The sequence below is a fragment of the Danio rerio genome, chromosome 14, assembly GCF_052040795.2.
Source record: "Danio rerio strain M-AB ecotype USA chromosome 14, GRCz13ab, whole genome shotgun sequence".
Classification (NCBI taxonomy): domain Eukaryota; kingdom Metazoa; phylum Chordata; class Actinopteri; order Cypriniformes; family Danionidae; genus Danio; species Danio rerio.
Window position 1 is genome coordinate 51338281 of NC_141034.1, and position 15760 is coordinate 51354040.

The 15760-nt window shown below is 37.5% G+C and overlaps 1 long non-coding RNA gene across 1 annotated transcript in view; it reads right to left on the reverse strand.

The window, feature by feature from the left end:
• The window catches only part of LOC137487503 (uncharacterized), a 41490-nt gene extending 37896 nt beyond the window's left edge, over positions 1–3594 (reverse strand). The window contains exon 1 of the long non-coding RNA XR_015507998.1: positions 3514–3594. This is a non-coding gene — a long non-coding RNA (uncharacterized LOC137487503). The remainder of the gene's footprint in view (positions 1–3513) is intronic.
• Between the last annotated feature and the right edge of the window lie 12166 nt (positions 3595–15760).

The following is a 15760-nucleotide window of genomic DNA, read 5'->3' on the forward strand; positions in this document are numbered from 1 at the left end:
GGGCTGGAATTAACCTCCTGACTAGTCTTGCCTCGCACTCTCTAATCTCTCCTCTGAAGTACAATTATTTTGCGCTTCATAGATGAGACAATGAATTATTGAGAGATCAAAGCACAACGGGGCATTGCTTTAATTCAGGGGGCTCGTTTCAGAGTGGAAATTGAGTGCCAGCCGCATGTGTCTTCAACATTCATCATAAGCGGTAATTATTTGCTTGATTGGTAAACTGCAGGTCTGCAGAAATATCAGACGCCTTGAAATGTCAAAGTGATTCATGGAAGATGGCAATGACAAAGTCAAGGCCTGGCATGGTTTGTTTAGAAAGCCTTTATAATTTAATTACATTTTTTTTGTAATATTCATATGTATTATAGTATTTATATTAAGGCTGCACAATATATTATTTCAGCATCGATATCAAAACGTGTGTCTGCAATAATCACATTGCAAGATATGCAATGTTGAGAAGAGCAATATCTATAGGATATGCGACATGCACACCTCCCACTAGTGACGATATACAGCCATATCACACTGATACGAGTATGATATTGCATTTATACAAAAGCTCATACAACAAATAAAATAAATAAGTCAAAATATTAAAAACTTATAAGGATTTAAGATGCTGATGACCGTTAAATGCATCATAACTGTCTTATGAAAAGGGTGTATATATAGTGAAGGGTGGCCAAACGTGTTCCTGAAGAGCCACCTTCCTGCAGATTTCAGTTGCAACCCATATCAGACACACCTGCCTGTAATTATCATGTGGTGTTCAGGTCCTAATTAGTTGGTTCAGGTGTGTTTGATATGGGTAGCAACTGAAATCTGCAGGAAGGTGGCTCTCCAGGAACAGGGTTGGCCACCCCTGATACAGTGTATCATTTTCATCCCATTATCCATCATTGGTATTAGCATTACTGCAATGTGATGTTGGTACATTTCTCCTAAAGTGACAAATATTTGGTGTTTTGACTGAAATAAATGGCACAAAACGTATCAAACTACAAACTATGCAGACTACAATCATGGTATAACCATGGTATGGTTTAGTTCTTTTACCCCCTTTTAAAGGGTCATGACACCCCCTCACTTCCGGTTCAGGTCTACCTCAGAATTTTTTTCAAAAGATGCATCATAATGGGCGTGGAGCTCTGCGGGAAAAGAGCAGGAGTGGATGTGGCCAGCAGGGGAGAAGGAGGGGAGCGAACAACTGTTGTCAGTTTGCTCACAAAATGAGACAAAAACCATGAGGAGACGCATGATTTTATAGTTTACAAAAGTTAAAATGCAAAGAAATAAACAGTAATTTAATGCCCTGCTACGTTTGTCATTCGTAATTTCATATTCGCATAACCACAATTTATATCCTTATAAGGATAAGCGTGTTCATTTAAACACTATAAATGAGGACTTCTCCCTCAATCCCTGGGTCTAAATCATAGGTTTGAATGCAAACTCAATGCAGTAGGTCTCTTGCCCTGTCTATTTTAACCATTAGCCCTGTTGGTAATCTAGAGGATTTAGGCAAACACAGCAGCACGGCGATGTTTTTAAATGTGAACAAACTCCTGATAAAAGACAACGCCTGCCATTCTCCAAGTCTCATACTGCTCTCCCGACAAAAAGGCTTGCTGCACTCAACAGCTTTGCTGAATCGGCCCTGACAGCATCACAAGAAAAAACATGAAACAAACCCCGTAAATCATGGAAACAAGCACATACGAGCCTTCATCAACAGCTAAATACTGTGTGCCGTGGGTCTATGTCTTAAAGCTTGGCACTGGCAGGTCTGCCTTGCCTTTGGAAAGCACGCGCAGTCATGAATAATTAAGAAGCCGGCTCTTCTCATAGGATAAGAAAACTCAGCTCTGAATAATAATGAGAAACTGATGTGTCACCTTTGCACTTGCTGTTTTGCACTACGTCGCCGATTTTGATCCCGCCCCCAAATTTATTTTAAACCTGGAAGATGAAATTAGCTGACAAAAACTTAAAATTATCCAGTTTTCCCACAATTAAAGCGAACAGGTGCTATCATTGTCCTAACTGATGCTCAAAGCACACAAATGTTAAAATCTCAAAAAAAAAGTACTTGAGGGTTTCGTGAACCTTTTACTTCGTTTGCACACTTTTAATGTTGCTGAATATGTTCCCCACAGTATCAAAAATGCTATGTAATATCGATGTATTTCAAAGTATCGTATAGAAGTTGGAGATACCAGTATTGTGGCAACACTAATTTACACACTAAACACTATCATGGTAAAGCACATGAAATTAAAGTAATGCGATAAACATTACTTATCAAAATTAGAGGTAACTCTGATGTACATGGCTGATTTGAAAAAAATAAATAAAAAATTAAATAAATACGTCAAAATATAAAAATTTTTAAAGGATTTAAGATGCTGATGACCGCTAAATGCATCATAACAGTTTTGTGAAAAGGGTCCATATATAATGTTTACCATGGTACTTTGAATAATCGGTCTGAAATCAAATGTAAATATGACTGCAAAACAACATTAGCACTATTTAATTGACTGTGAACAATGGTGTACGTTGATTGTCATTAGCTGCTAATATTATTTCACTATTCAGAATTTGCAAATAATAATTTTCTAAAATTATGTTATTAAAGAGAAATTCTGGATGTGTGAATACAAAACCAACTTTACCTCAGTGTTGGAGATACCAGTATTGTAGCAACACTTAATTAACACAACTAAACACCATCATTGTAAAGCACATGAAATTAAAGTAATGCAATAAACATTATTTATCAAAATTAGGGGCAACTCTGATGTACACGGCTGATTTGGGGGAAAAAAAGTCAAAATAAATACGTCAAAATATTAAAAACTTTAAAGGATTTAAGATGCTGATGAACGTTACATGCATCATAACAGTCTTGTCAAAAGGGTCCATATATAATGTTTACCATGGTACTTTGAATAATCGTTCTGAAATCACATGTAAATATGACTTCAAAACAACATTAGCACTATTTAATTGACTGTGAACAATGCTGTACGTTGATTGTCATTAGCTGCTAATATTATTTCACTATTCAGAATTTGCAAATAATACTTTTCTAAAATTATGTTATTAAAGAGAAAGTCTGAATGTGTGAATATAAAACCAACTTTACCTCAGTGTTGGAGATACCAGTATTGTGGCAACACTTAATTAACACAACTAAACCCCATCATGGTAAAGCACATGAAATTAAAGTAATGCAATAAACATTATTCATCAAAATTAGAGGTAACTCTGATGTACACGACTGATTTGAAAAAAAAAAATAATAATAATAAAATAAACCTAGCCTAATGTCAGAAAAACGTAGACTAAAAACAATGCAGACTATATATTAAGTACTGATTACTGATAACCAGGTTACAGATTTTTAATGTAGCATTTTTATAACATTTGCAGAAACATTAGCACGCTCATTCACATACAGCTTTAAAATAACGTTTTAAGACGATAAACAAAAGAGCTTACCTGTCTGCACGTGGGAACCGGAAGGTCTCCGCGGTGGTGGAGTGAGGGGCGGAGCTTAGAGGAGCAATGAGCAGAATTCACCTCTGATAATTTTCACCAACACAAGGGGGTGTCTTACACCGTTTCTTGTTTAATTGGCTTACTCTAATGTAGACTAAGTTCAAGATCGAGTTGCTTGCTTTATTGGCATTACATTTAATACAGTATTGCCAAAGCATTTTAAATAGGTAATAACATCATCAGAGAAAATAATAATAATACAGTAAATACATTTAATAAAATATACTACTACTACTACTACTAATAATAATAATAATAATAATAGTAATAATAAAAAGTCTAGATCATTTAAATAAGAATTTACATTAACATTTCTTATGGTGTTTAGGGTGTATACATATTTTGCAGCTAGTCTAGATGTCAAGTCATCCACTCCGAGTTCATGGCAAAGTTTCTCTGAGTCATTTAAATCAAGAAATTAATTAATCAATGTTTCAAATTGGGGAAAAATTATTTCTCTTGTTGTAATGTTTTTGGGGCAGAGCAGAAGGAAGTGTGTCTTATCTTCTATTTGGTTTGTGTCACCGTTTACATATTCTCTGTTTTTAGGAGTCCAGGATTTTTATAAATCTGCCCTTTTCTATTTTCAGGTCATGAGCACAGAGGCGATATTTAGAAAGAATGTGTTTTTCTTTTAATTGTTTTAATGATAGAGAATTTGCCAACTGTGTGGTTCTGTTTACGGCCGAATAACATTGAAGTTTAATTTGGTGGTTGAATTGGGTTTTTAGTTTTTCATCATAATTATATTGTAATGTTTTGTCAATGTGTTTGTAAAGGTTTTGTTTGGGGATGGGTTCGGTTTGAGTTTTCTTTAGTAGTTCAGATACAAGTGTGTTTGTTAGAAGATTAGACACTGTCTCTCTCTTTCAATTCAATTCAATATTTGCTTTATTGGCATGACAAATGTTACAAATGTATTGCCAAAGCAGTTGTAAAGTTTACATAAAATTAAAAGAACATACACATTTAATAAAAACACAGTAAACGATAGTAGTAGTTGTAGTACAAAAAATGATATATACATATAATAATTCAATAAAAATAGAAATAATGTATCATATTATTCAATATATTACATTATTATTCAATATATAATATCATTCATATTATTAATTTAGGACAATACAATTATTAATAGATTATATGAATAAATTATACACTGAATAAATTATACATTTACAAACAACATTTTAGGATAAAACAGTAATAACAGCAATGACAATCAGTCTATTAACATTGATTCATTTATAATATTCTCTCTCTCTCTCTCTCTCTCTCTCTCTCTCTGTGTGTATGTATGTATGTATGCATTTATGTATGTATAGAAATAAGTTTTAGGTCATTTAAATAATTTGGTAGATCTGGGGTGCCCAAACTTTTTTTTATGCCGGGCTAAATCCAAACTTGAATGAGTACTGTAGGCTAAAGGGCATTATACCTAACTGTTTTACATAAAAAATTGCCATAGATAATCTCCAAATGTATTTTCCTAATATTTAAAAATAAATAGAAAACATTAATATAAATAGTATCGACTGATGCAGAATAATTTGATTTTATAGATAAATTACAATGTTTGTAAATATGCAGTAAAAAAACCAGGAGCGCTAGCATTTACAGTGGGGGAATGACATCCGATGCGGTAAAGAGTTTGTGGTGTCTTAGAAGTTATATTGGTTACATAATGTATATAATATTTACATAATACTTTCAGCGTATTATAACAGCTTGTCAGCCAGTGATAAGCACAGTGATTTGGCAAAGTAAACGTTAATGTCAGTGGGTTTGTCTGACACGTCCATTTGCGATAGATAGCACCCTCCCTCCCAATGGATATTGGATAAGATGAAATGACCAAGCATCCACCCTGAATATTCAAACTCTCATGAAACTCCAAATGATTTTACAAGAGAGAAGTTAAAGACCTACAAGTCTTTGGATGCCAGCAAGTTTGTTCTGTGCGGTCATGAGCAAGAAATAATGTTCCATGATTACCAGATTCAAAACTATGTCATGCTAAAAACCAGGGTTCTGCTAGCCAAAGACAAGGAAAGAAGACAGAGCTATACAAGGCTTGTTGTAATCATCAACAAGCAATACAACTGCATTCTGACAGCGAACTACACCTGTACGAAAGGATATGTGAACTTACACTTTCATGTTTCATTCTAAGCATTCAGTGTCCGCAGTTTAATTCACCATATTTAACTGCTTTTGCTGAAATCATTGCTGCAATCAAAAATTAGTTATGTGTATGATTCAGCATAGCGTGAACTTACCTGATATAAAAGAAGAACTGCAGAGTTGAGCATTTTTAATTAGGTCCTCACTCCATTCAGCTCCCTATAGCCAAAGATGTCTGCGGTTGGCATTAAAAGCAGTGTGGTGTAAGGTAAAATTTAAGTTTTCTATTTTTGGGCTTTGGCATCCTACAGCACAACACGACACGTTTGCTATTGCAACCGGTCTTTTTTTGCAACCGGGAACCTGTGTGACGTGTGATGTAGATTGGTAATAATGAATTTACCGTAAAAACATAAACATATCACAAGGGTTCAAAGTTCAATGTTGATTACATTAGTCAAGATGGACCTGCCCTAATTTGCTTGAGTGTCAGTGTTTTAAATCTGATTAATTAACAACATTCGAGTGAAACATTTAATTTCTTTTAGCTTTTTTGGTGGCTCAGCAATAAAGCAAACAAAAAAATGGTCAGGTTACAACTGAAATGCTGAGGTCTGTCAAAGGCTTTGCCCCAACAGACCTCCCCATCATTCCCCTTTTCTTCTCAGGTGGGATGGTGGGCCAAATCAAAGGTTACTATGGGCCAACTTTGACCCGCAGAACCTAGCTTGGGCATCGCTGTGGTAGATTGATGTTGCAGTAACATTATATGATTTTAGTCCTGATTTTCAGTCATCTCCAAATTATGTGGCAAATCAGTGTTCATTCATGTGAGCAACAGCCACAGAGTGTGAATTATCAAAGATGTGATTCATGAAATATTTGGCATGCAAAATATCTGGACCTATTGGTAATTCAAAATCATGCAGTGTGAAATAAGTTCTGACTGAAAAACACATTGGCGGTGAGAGAGCCAATAAGAGAGCAAGATAGAGGATAGCGGGGTGTTCGGGGAGGAGTTATAGGCCACAATTTCAGAATAAAAAAGCATTACATAACATTTGCTGCATATTTGATTAGCAGATAGCAAAATTATTCACTGACCTCCACTTTTAACTGTGTGATCTTGAGTTATTTCCTTATCACATCTTAACTGTTTGCTATCCAGACAGAATTGTCAGCTGTTATTTTTCATGTCATGTAGTGTGTATCTTTCTGAACACAGCAGCAACTGAATACAACCCCATAGAGTCATGTAGAGTGAATCATGCAGTGTTAACTTGCCATTAGGGATATTACCTAGTTTTTAATATGAAACAAGAAAAAAATTGTGCTACCCATGTCTTTTTGGGGCAGCACGGTTCTATGTAGTTAGTTTTGTTTCTTTATTATTCAATCAAAAATATTTAGTTTTAGGGAAAAAAATAAGTACTAATAAATAAAAAAAAAAACAAAAAAAAGAGTGCAAAAATTTTTTTTAATTTAAAAAAAGATAATAATAAAATATTTTGGATAGCAAAAAATAAAACCATTGTCCTATTACGCAGTTACTACAATTTTCGTTACACATTCATTTTGCTCTCTGTTCTGCTGTCATTTATTGCACATCTAGAATCTTTGCTTGCGAGTTAAAATGTTTTGTTTGCGGGTTGAAAAGTTCTGAACTTTTGTGTGCCGGGGTTAATTTTGTGTCTTTATTATTCAAACAAACATTTGACGTTTTTGACCAAAATTAGGTACATTGTAATGGAAAAAAAAAAATATATATATTTTTATTATTAATAGTAATAATAATAATAATAATAATAATAATTTAATAAAAATAATTATAAATTATAAAAATAAATTTCGCACTGCATAAAGTAACTATTGCCATTTTATGCAGTTACCACCAGATTTTTCATTGTGCGCTCACTGATTTTGCTTTCTGTTTGATCATTCTTTTGCACTTCTAAAATCTTTGTGGGGGTGGTATCTTTTCTCCGAGATTCTTTTGGTCAATCTTGATTGAGGTCACAGGTTAGCCACACCCATTACTATTTCGTGCGTCAGTTTCAATCTTTTCTGTGCACGTCCTTTTGAACACATGCATTCTTTAAAAAAAACAACATAAAAAAAAATATTCAAATATTCAAAAAAATATATATTAGTGGTAAGCCGTTATTGGTTTAAACTCTGCGTTATAAAAAAAAATATCGCCGTTAATCTATTCTCAGAGTTGGGTTGTGAGCTGGGTCTATTCTTCCAAGCTATGGTGACTTTCACCTTGATATTTTAGCGCAAATGTAAACCTGATCGGAGAGCCATCAAAAAAGTGCCTTTCTGAATCAAATCAGCAGGATGCCTGACTTTAACTGCAGTTCGGCTGTTTCACTTTAACTCATGAACATTTCATTTATGCCTTCATGACAAACTGGGGTATTGGACGCAAATAAGGAGTAAGGACTGGTGAGAGTGTTATGGAATTTAATAACGCACACCAAATGGAAAGAAAAAAACTTACGCATTTCGTGATGTGTGTGCTTGTGTGTGCGGTCCTTTACTGACAGCCGCGTGGATGTGTGTGGATCTTGTCAGAAAATATGGTGAAAAGTCCTACATGATGGTAATAGTTTGATCACGATGTGTACTTGTCTTAATTCCAATTCTGTTTAGTTCACAGTTATGACTTTAGTCACATTAAGGTGATCAAAAATCTCTGTTTGGAGCTTATGTAGGCCTACAATTCAAAATTCATGTTTAACTGAATAAACAGTTAGTAAACACAAGGAAACAGGAGATGAGCCCCTGGTCTAATGCGCCACCTGGCTTGAGAAACCCGTATTCAAAGACTTACTTTTAGTCATTATATGAGTAGCCTTCGACGGAATTCAAATGAGCCATTTTAATATAAATTACTTTAGAATCATTCCAAGATTGCAGTGAGATTAATCTAGATTAAAAAATAAATAAATCTATGCCCACCTATAATATATACATACATATAATTTTTTTATTACAATTTACTTAATTTTAGTCAAAAATGTAATATGTTTGTTTGAATAATAAAGACACAAAATTAACCCCGCCATACATGGGTTCAAAACATTTCAACTCCCAAGCAAAGATTCTAGATGTGCAATAAATCACAGCAGAACAGAGGGCAAAATAAATTAATATTTTTTTATCATCGACATAAGTATTTTAATTTAATGTTTTTTTTTCTTTTATCTTTTAATCTTTTATTTTTTTAATTACCATGTACTTAATTTTTCACTAAAACAAATTCTTTTTGATTGAATAATAAAGAAACAAATCTAACTCCATGGGTTTCCCCCACAGTCTAAACACATGCACTATAGGTGAATTGAATAAACTAAAATGGTCGTAGTGTATGAGTGTGTGTGAACTCAAGAACGAATGGGTGTTTCCCAGCACTGGGTTGAAGCTGGAAAGGCATCCGCTGCGGCAAATATATGCTGGATAAGTTGGCGGTTCATTCTGCTGTGGCAACTCCTGATAAATAAAGGAAGTAAGCTGTAGGAAAATGAATGAGTGTCTTTTAGCAGGATTTACAGTTGTAGTTCAAGTTGAAATGATTCTCTTTATATTGCTTGTAAGAAAGATAAGAGAGAGAGAGAGAGAGAGAGAGAGAGAGAGACTTTCCTTTGAAATCACATCATCACGTTGTAGTGACTATCATCAGTAGGGTTACTGCACCACTGCCCCGAGACATGACTGAACAGACACTGGTAACACACACACACACACACACACACACACACACACACACACACACACACACACACACACACACACACACACACACACACACACACACAGGTTTTGTTTACCAGACTACAAATCCTCAGAGCTCAAGACGGCATATTTCAGTCTGTCAAAGCTCTGTTGTCTCGTCTGGAACAATGTAAATGTTTCAGTGTTCTCGAGTTATACCTGAACACCTGAGCTTTAAAAATACTTGTTCATTTTTAGTTCAACCTCTCCAATCTTAAAAAAACTGCTTTAGTACTAAAACAGGGAGTATTACAAGTAAAATAACATCTGAATATGGGATTCAATCCAAACGAGGCCACTGTTGCAGCAGTAGGCGGAAGCGCGCTAATGTATTAGCATCAATGTCACGTCAATGTCACAGTCGTTAGCCTAGCGTACCTGTCTGAGCTCGGGCAATAAAACACCTGCCAGAAGTGATACTGAAGGCAAATAATCACTTTCCATAATGGCTTTGCTCATTTGCTCTGCAGAGGAGTCTTAATTAGACTTTTGTGAAGTTGAAAGGACTCATTCACAAAGGACCTTGCTGAAGGGCGTGCTAACACGCTGCTAACCGACGCCGCGCAACGTCTCTGCTATATATCCGCTACCCCTCCATTTTATTTCAGGAGGTTTCTCATAATTACAAATCACATGTTCCACCCATTTTTCATACGCTGTTGACAAGGGGGTGTGAACGCACAGAGATTGCGGCAGCTAGCATGTTAGCGCCATCATTCATCTCTGAACATGGCTGCGAACAGAAGCAAGCTAATTGAGTCACAAATCAAAAGGACCAGGAGTGTACGGGCTCAGAAAGCATGAGAGAGTGAGTGAGAGAGTGAGGCCACTTCATCCATATGAGTCCGGGATCTTTGCCAAAGTGCCATCATTAGAGAAATGTTCCTCATCCTGTCACTTATGAGACTGAACTCACTGCCAGATGAACGCACAACTGCTTTCCCTCACATATAGATGGGCTATGTTTAGCATGAGCGAATGGATATATGTAAAGAAGAGCTAATGTTATAGGAACTGGCATGTGGGATGAATATTTCAGGAAATATTATTAATTTGAGGGTGGCATGGTTGTTAGCACTGTCGCCTCACAGCAAGAAGGTCTCTGGTTCGAGTCCCGGCCATACCAGTTGACATTTTTGTGTGGAGTTTGTATGTTCTCCCCGTGTTGACGTGGATTTCCTCTGCATGCTCCAGTTTCCCCCAAAGTCTAAAGACATGCACTATAAGTAAATTGGGTAAACAAAATTGGCCGTAGTGTATGAGTGTATGAGTGCTTACCAGTACTGGGTTGCCGCTGGAAGGGCATCCGCTGCATAAAACATATGCTGGAATAGTTGGCAGTTCATTCCACTGTGGTGACCCCTGATAAATAAGGGACTAAGCTGAAGGAAAATAAATGAATAAATTAATGAATACCTAATATGTACTGTTTATATACAATTCAAAGCAAATATATGAGCCCTCCTGTAAACTTTTAGTGCTGTATAATGGATAGAATAAATTTTAAACACAATTTTTTAATGCCATTCAAATTTTACTCGAATTGTCTGGTATGGCAAGCAAAATCTAACGACTGATAGATGTCATAGTGGTAACGTCCACACAACGTTAAGCTGTAACATCATTAGACATGGATATTTGGTTAATTTTAGGTTGGACATTGACGTTGGCCTGACATTGAGTTCTGACGTCAAATCAATTTTCATTTCCGAACAAAATGCGGCACTCCCATGACATTGATGTACAACATCAATCTGACGTCATGTTGACGTCTTGTGCCTGCTGGGTGTTTAAGGCCATTTCGGTCATCATACAGTAAACATCCATCATCTTCTCATCAGTGACATGTATCTAAACAGTCTCTGGGTCAATGCGAGTAAAATTTTTGGACATCTTCTTGGACACTTTTAATGCTTCCAAACAGTTTGCTGCATTAATAATTCGTCCCCGTATTGCAACATTCCCATATTGCAGAGAGCAAGCCGGCAGCTAGCTCTCTGAAACTCTTACATGGTCGCCCACTGAAGCTAAGCAGGGCTGCGCCCGGTCAGTACCTGGATGGGAGACCACATGGGAAAGCTAGGTTGCTGCCGGAAGTGGTGTTAGTGAGGCCAGCAGGAGGCTCTCAACCTGCGAACTGTGTGGGTCCTAATGTCCCAGTATAGTGATGGGGACTCTATACTGCTCAGTGAGCGCCGTCTTTCAGATGAGACGTTAAACCGAGGTCCTGACTCTCTGTCAGGCATCCTGGCCAAATCTGCCTCCTGACCTCTGTCCATCATGCCCTCCTAACCATCCCCATATCATGATTGGCATATCATCACTCTGTCTCCTCTCCACCAATCAACTGGTGTGTGGTGTGCGGTCTGGTGCAAAATGGCTGCCGTCGTGTCATCCAGGTGGATACTGCACACTGGTGGTGGATGAGGAGATTCCCTCCACCCCCCCCACCCCCATTGTGTAAAGCGCTTTGAGTGCCCAAAAAAGCACTATATAAATGTAACGATGTGTCCATGACTTGAGGTAGTTCATTATGATGCAATTTAACTTGTATGTGCAATTTGACTGGACAGGAATCACAGGATTTAATCAGGTGGAAGACAGTGTGTTTACGCGTTTATCACACATGCGTTGTCACATGTGTAAGACATCATCAATGCACAAACACACAGGCATACATGATGCAATGCGTTTGTGTAAACTGAAAGTGTGAAGGAATACATTCCCATATTAGTCTCTCGGTGATTACAGTAATTGAGTTGTTTTTCTCAGGAACTGTAATTTATTAGGTAGTTTTAAAAATGTGTACTTTTACTTTCTCTTGAGTACATTTTTAGTGCAGTATCTGTACTTTAACTCCACTACTTTATTCCTTTTTTAAATGTTTTATTTTTTTATTGCCTATGGTGATTTGCTAAAGTGCAAATCCCTGCAATTCCTGTCCAATCAAATCGCCCACAGAAAGTAAATTGCGTCATACTGATCTATCTCAAGACATGGGTGCTTTATAAATGCAACAAACCTCTTGGAAGCATTAAAAATGTCCAAGAAGATGTTTGAAATCGTTGAACGCAATGATCCAGAGACTTTTCAAATTCAAATATCAAATAGAAACAAGCAGTGATCAAAAAATCTAGAAAATTGTAGGTTATATTTTGAATATAAATACGTTAAAGACAAAATATAACAGGAGACTGTAGCTGCGTCCCAAATGGCACACTATACACTATGCACTCATGCACTATGTACTTATGCACTTACACACTCAACAGGATAGTACATGTATGTAGTGTCGTCCCAAATGGCACACTAATGGTTTTTTACTAAGCGGAAATTCAAACCCTTTCCCTAATGACGTTTGACGGTTGCCAAATAAGTGAAATAAATGACCAAATTATCAAATATTACCTGCCGTGAGTATAACCGCATTCACCATCGAGAGGCGCTATAATTACTCTCGTAGGAGAATTTTGCTTTCACCATCCAAAATAAATAAAGGCTGCGTCCGAAACCGTATGTACTGCATTTGAATTTAAACGTACCACTCGGCCGTTAGAAAAGTACGCTCTGTACAGTATGAATGTGAAAAGTATGAATGGAATTCGGACGTACTACATCCGCAATTTTGCCATGGACACGTGACCTACCTGCGTCAGTTGCGTCGCCTCACTTCCATTCATGATTTCTCTCAAGGGGCATTATGGGATAGCGCAGCGTGCATGTAATGCGCACTTCAGAATCTCGCCGGAAGTAGTAAGTCATCCGGGTACTTCTCGCCTACTGATTTTCGAATTCTATGAATTCGGACATATTACTCGGCTCGCATACTGATTTTAGCGTACTATATAGTATGGAAGTATGCGGTTTCGGACGCAGCCAAAGTTATCCAACATGTGCGTCCGATAGCTCCGTCCCTTCCGCTACTTAAGCAAACCTGCGGTCGTTGAGTGCGTGAAGTGTCCATCATTACACATTTCATTTTAGCGGCTGAATGAGTGCATCATCTGGGTAATTAAAGTACACATTATTTTTAGAGTTTTCAGTGTGAACGCACTACTTACACTATTTATACTACAAAATGGCGTAGAATAGTGCATGAGAATGCAATTTGGGACGCAGCTTGTGTAATGTCCATGAAAATATAAAGCTGTATTAATACTTACATGGGCGAAGCAGTGGCGCAGTAGGTAGTGCTGTCGCCTCACAGCAAGAAGGTTGCTGGGTCGCTGGTTCGCAGTTGATGTTTCTGTGTGGAGTTTGCATGTTCTCCCTGCGTTCGCGTGGGTTTCCTACGGGTGCTCCGGTTTCCCCCACAGTCCAAAGACATGCAGTACAGGTGAATTGGGTAAGCTAAATTGTCCGTAGTGTATGAGTGTGTGTGTGAATGTGTGTGTGGATGTTTCCCAGAGATGGGCTGCGGCTGAAAGGGCATCCGCTGCGTAAAAACTTGCTGGATAAGTTGGTGGTTCATTCTGCTGTGGCGACCCCGGATTAATAAAGGGACTAAGCCAACAAGAAAATAAATGAATGAATACTTACCTAAAAATGACAAAATAGAAGCAGTTTTAAAAGCAATCTCAGACATTTGGTCTCATTGTATATATGCAAATTCGGTTTGTTTCCAGGCTTAGAACCCAGCGTGGCAGAAGTTCATTTATTACCCAGTAAAACAGCATACTGAAAATCATCTCAAACAAAAACAGCAAATACAAGCCACAAAAGAGTTTATTCGGGCCCCGGATACTAAAGGGAGAAATGCAATCTAGCTGAGTGCAGCCCTGAAATAAACAGGTTTTTACAGTTCAGACGGCTGCGCAGATACACAGGTGACCCAGGAAAGCAATTCCAATGCACTGGAGCGAGCGGGTCCGGAAAACACTGATACGCTGAGTGGCTCCTACACTCCCACGCCGCACACAATGACAATGGAAAATGCTGTAATCAGACACATTGCAGGAATGATTCAGCATTATATCACTTAGCTGGCAAACTGAAGGTCATCAAAAGTTTCAATAAGGTGTAAAGTTCCAAATGTCAAAATATACAGGCCCATACAGTCGCTATTCATAGAGCGATTAAGTATGTTGCCAATTTTTATTGCGTTTGCTTGAGGCAATATGAGATTGTTTTCTTAAAAATATATATAAGTAAGGAACTGAACAGAAGGAGAGCTGCAGGAAGCTTTAAAATCCGCAGTGCGATTTGACTTTCAAATCAGATCCCACTGTTAGTTACTGACACCTGGGAGAGCTTCATCTTAAAACTCAAAACCAATGTGTTAAGTTGGATATTAATTGTTGATTAAATACTATAACAAGCTCATTAGTGGCAAATATTACATTTGTGTTCCTCCTATTGTATCAGAAACTCACTAATTGGTGCACTTCATTACAAACCAGTGTGCCAGTCTGCTGGGAGCGTGTTGTGAATGTAATATGTATCTGTATCGTTTCATTTCATATCAGCACTTTTTTCAATAATGAAGGAAAATAATAGTGAACAGTGTCTTGAATTAAAAGTGGTTAGTGGTTAGCACTGTCGCCTCTGGGTGACATGTCCCGGATGGGTCAGTTGGCGTTTTGTGTGGAGTTTGTATGTTTATCCTGTGTTCGCATGGGTTTCCTCCAGGTGCTCCGGTTTCCCCCACAGTCAAAAGACATGCGCTGTAGGTGAATTGGATTAGCTAAATTAGCTAAAAGACTCCTTTTAGCTTGGAGGACTGCACCCATACATCTCTGCAATGACTCAAATCACTTATTAATAAAGCTATCTGGAATGGCAAAGAAAGCATTCTTGCAGGACTCCCAGCATCCATCAAGATTCTTTGGATTCATCTTCAATGCCTCATCCTCCGTCCTACCCCAGACATGCTCAATAATGTTCATGTCTGGTGATTGGGCTGGCCAATTCTGGAGCACCTTGACCTTCTTTGCTTTCAGGAACCTTAATTTGGAGGCTGAAGTATGAGAAGGAGCGCTATCCTGCTGGAGAATTTGCCCTCTCCTGTGGTTTGTAATGTAATGGGCAGCATTAATGTCTTGATACCTCAGGCTATTTATGTTGCCATCTACTCTGCAGATCTCTCGCATGCCCTATATTGAATGTAACCCCAAGTCATAATTTTTCCTCCACCAAACTTGACTGATTTCTGTGAGAATCTTGGGTCCATGCCCAATCCAGTAGGTCTTCAGCAGTATTTGTGATGATTGGGATGCAGTTCAACAGATGATTCATCTGAAAAATCGACCTTCTGCCACTTTTCCAAATCACCAACTAGAAGTCC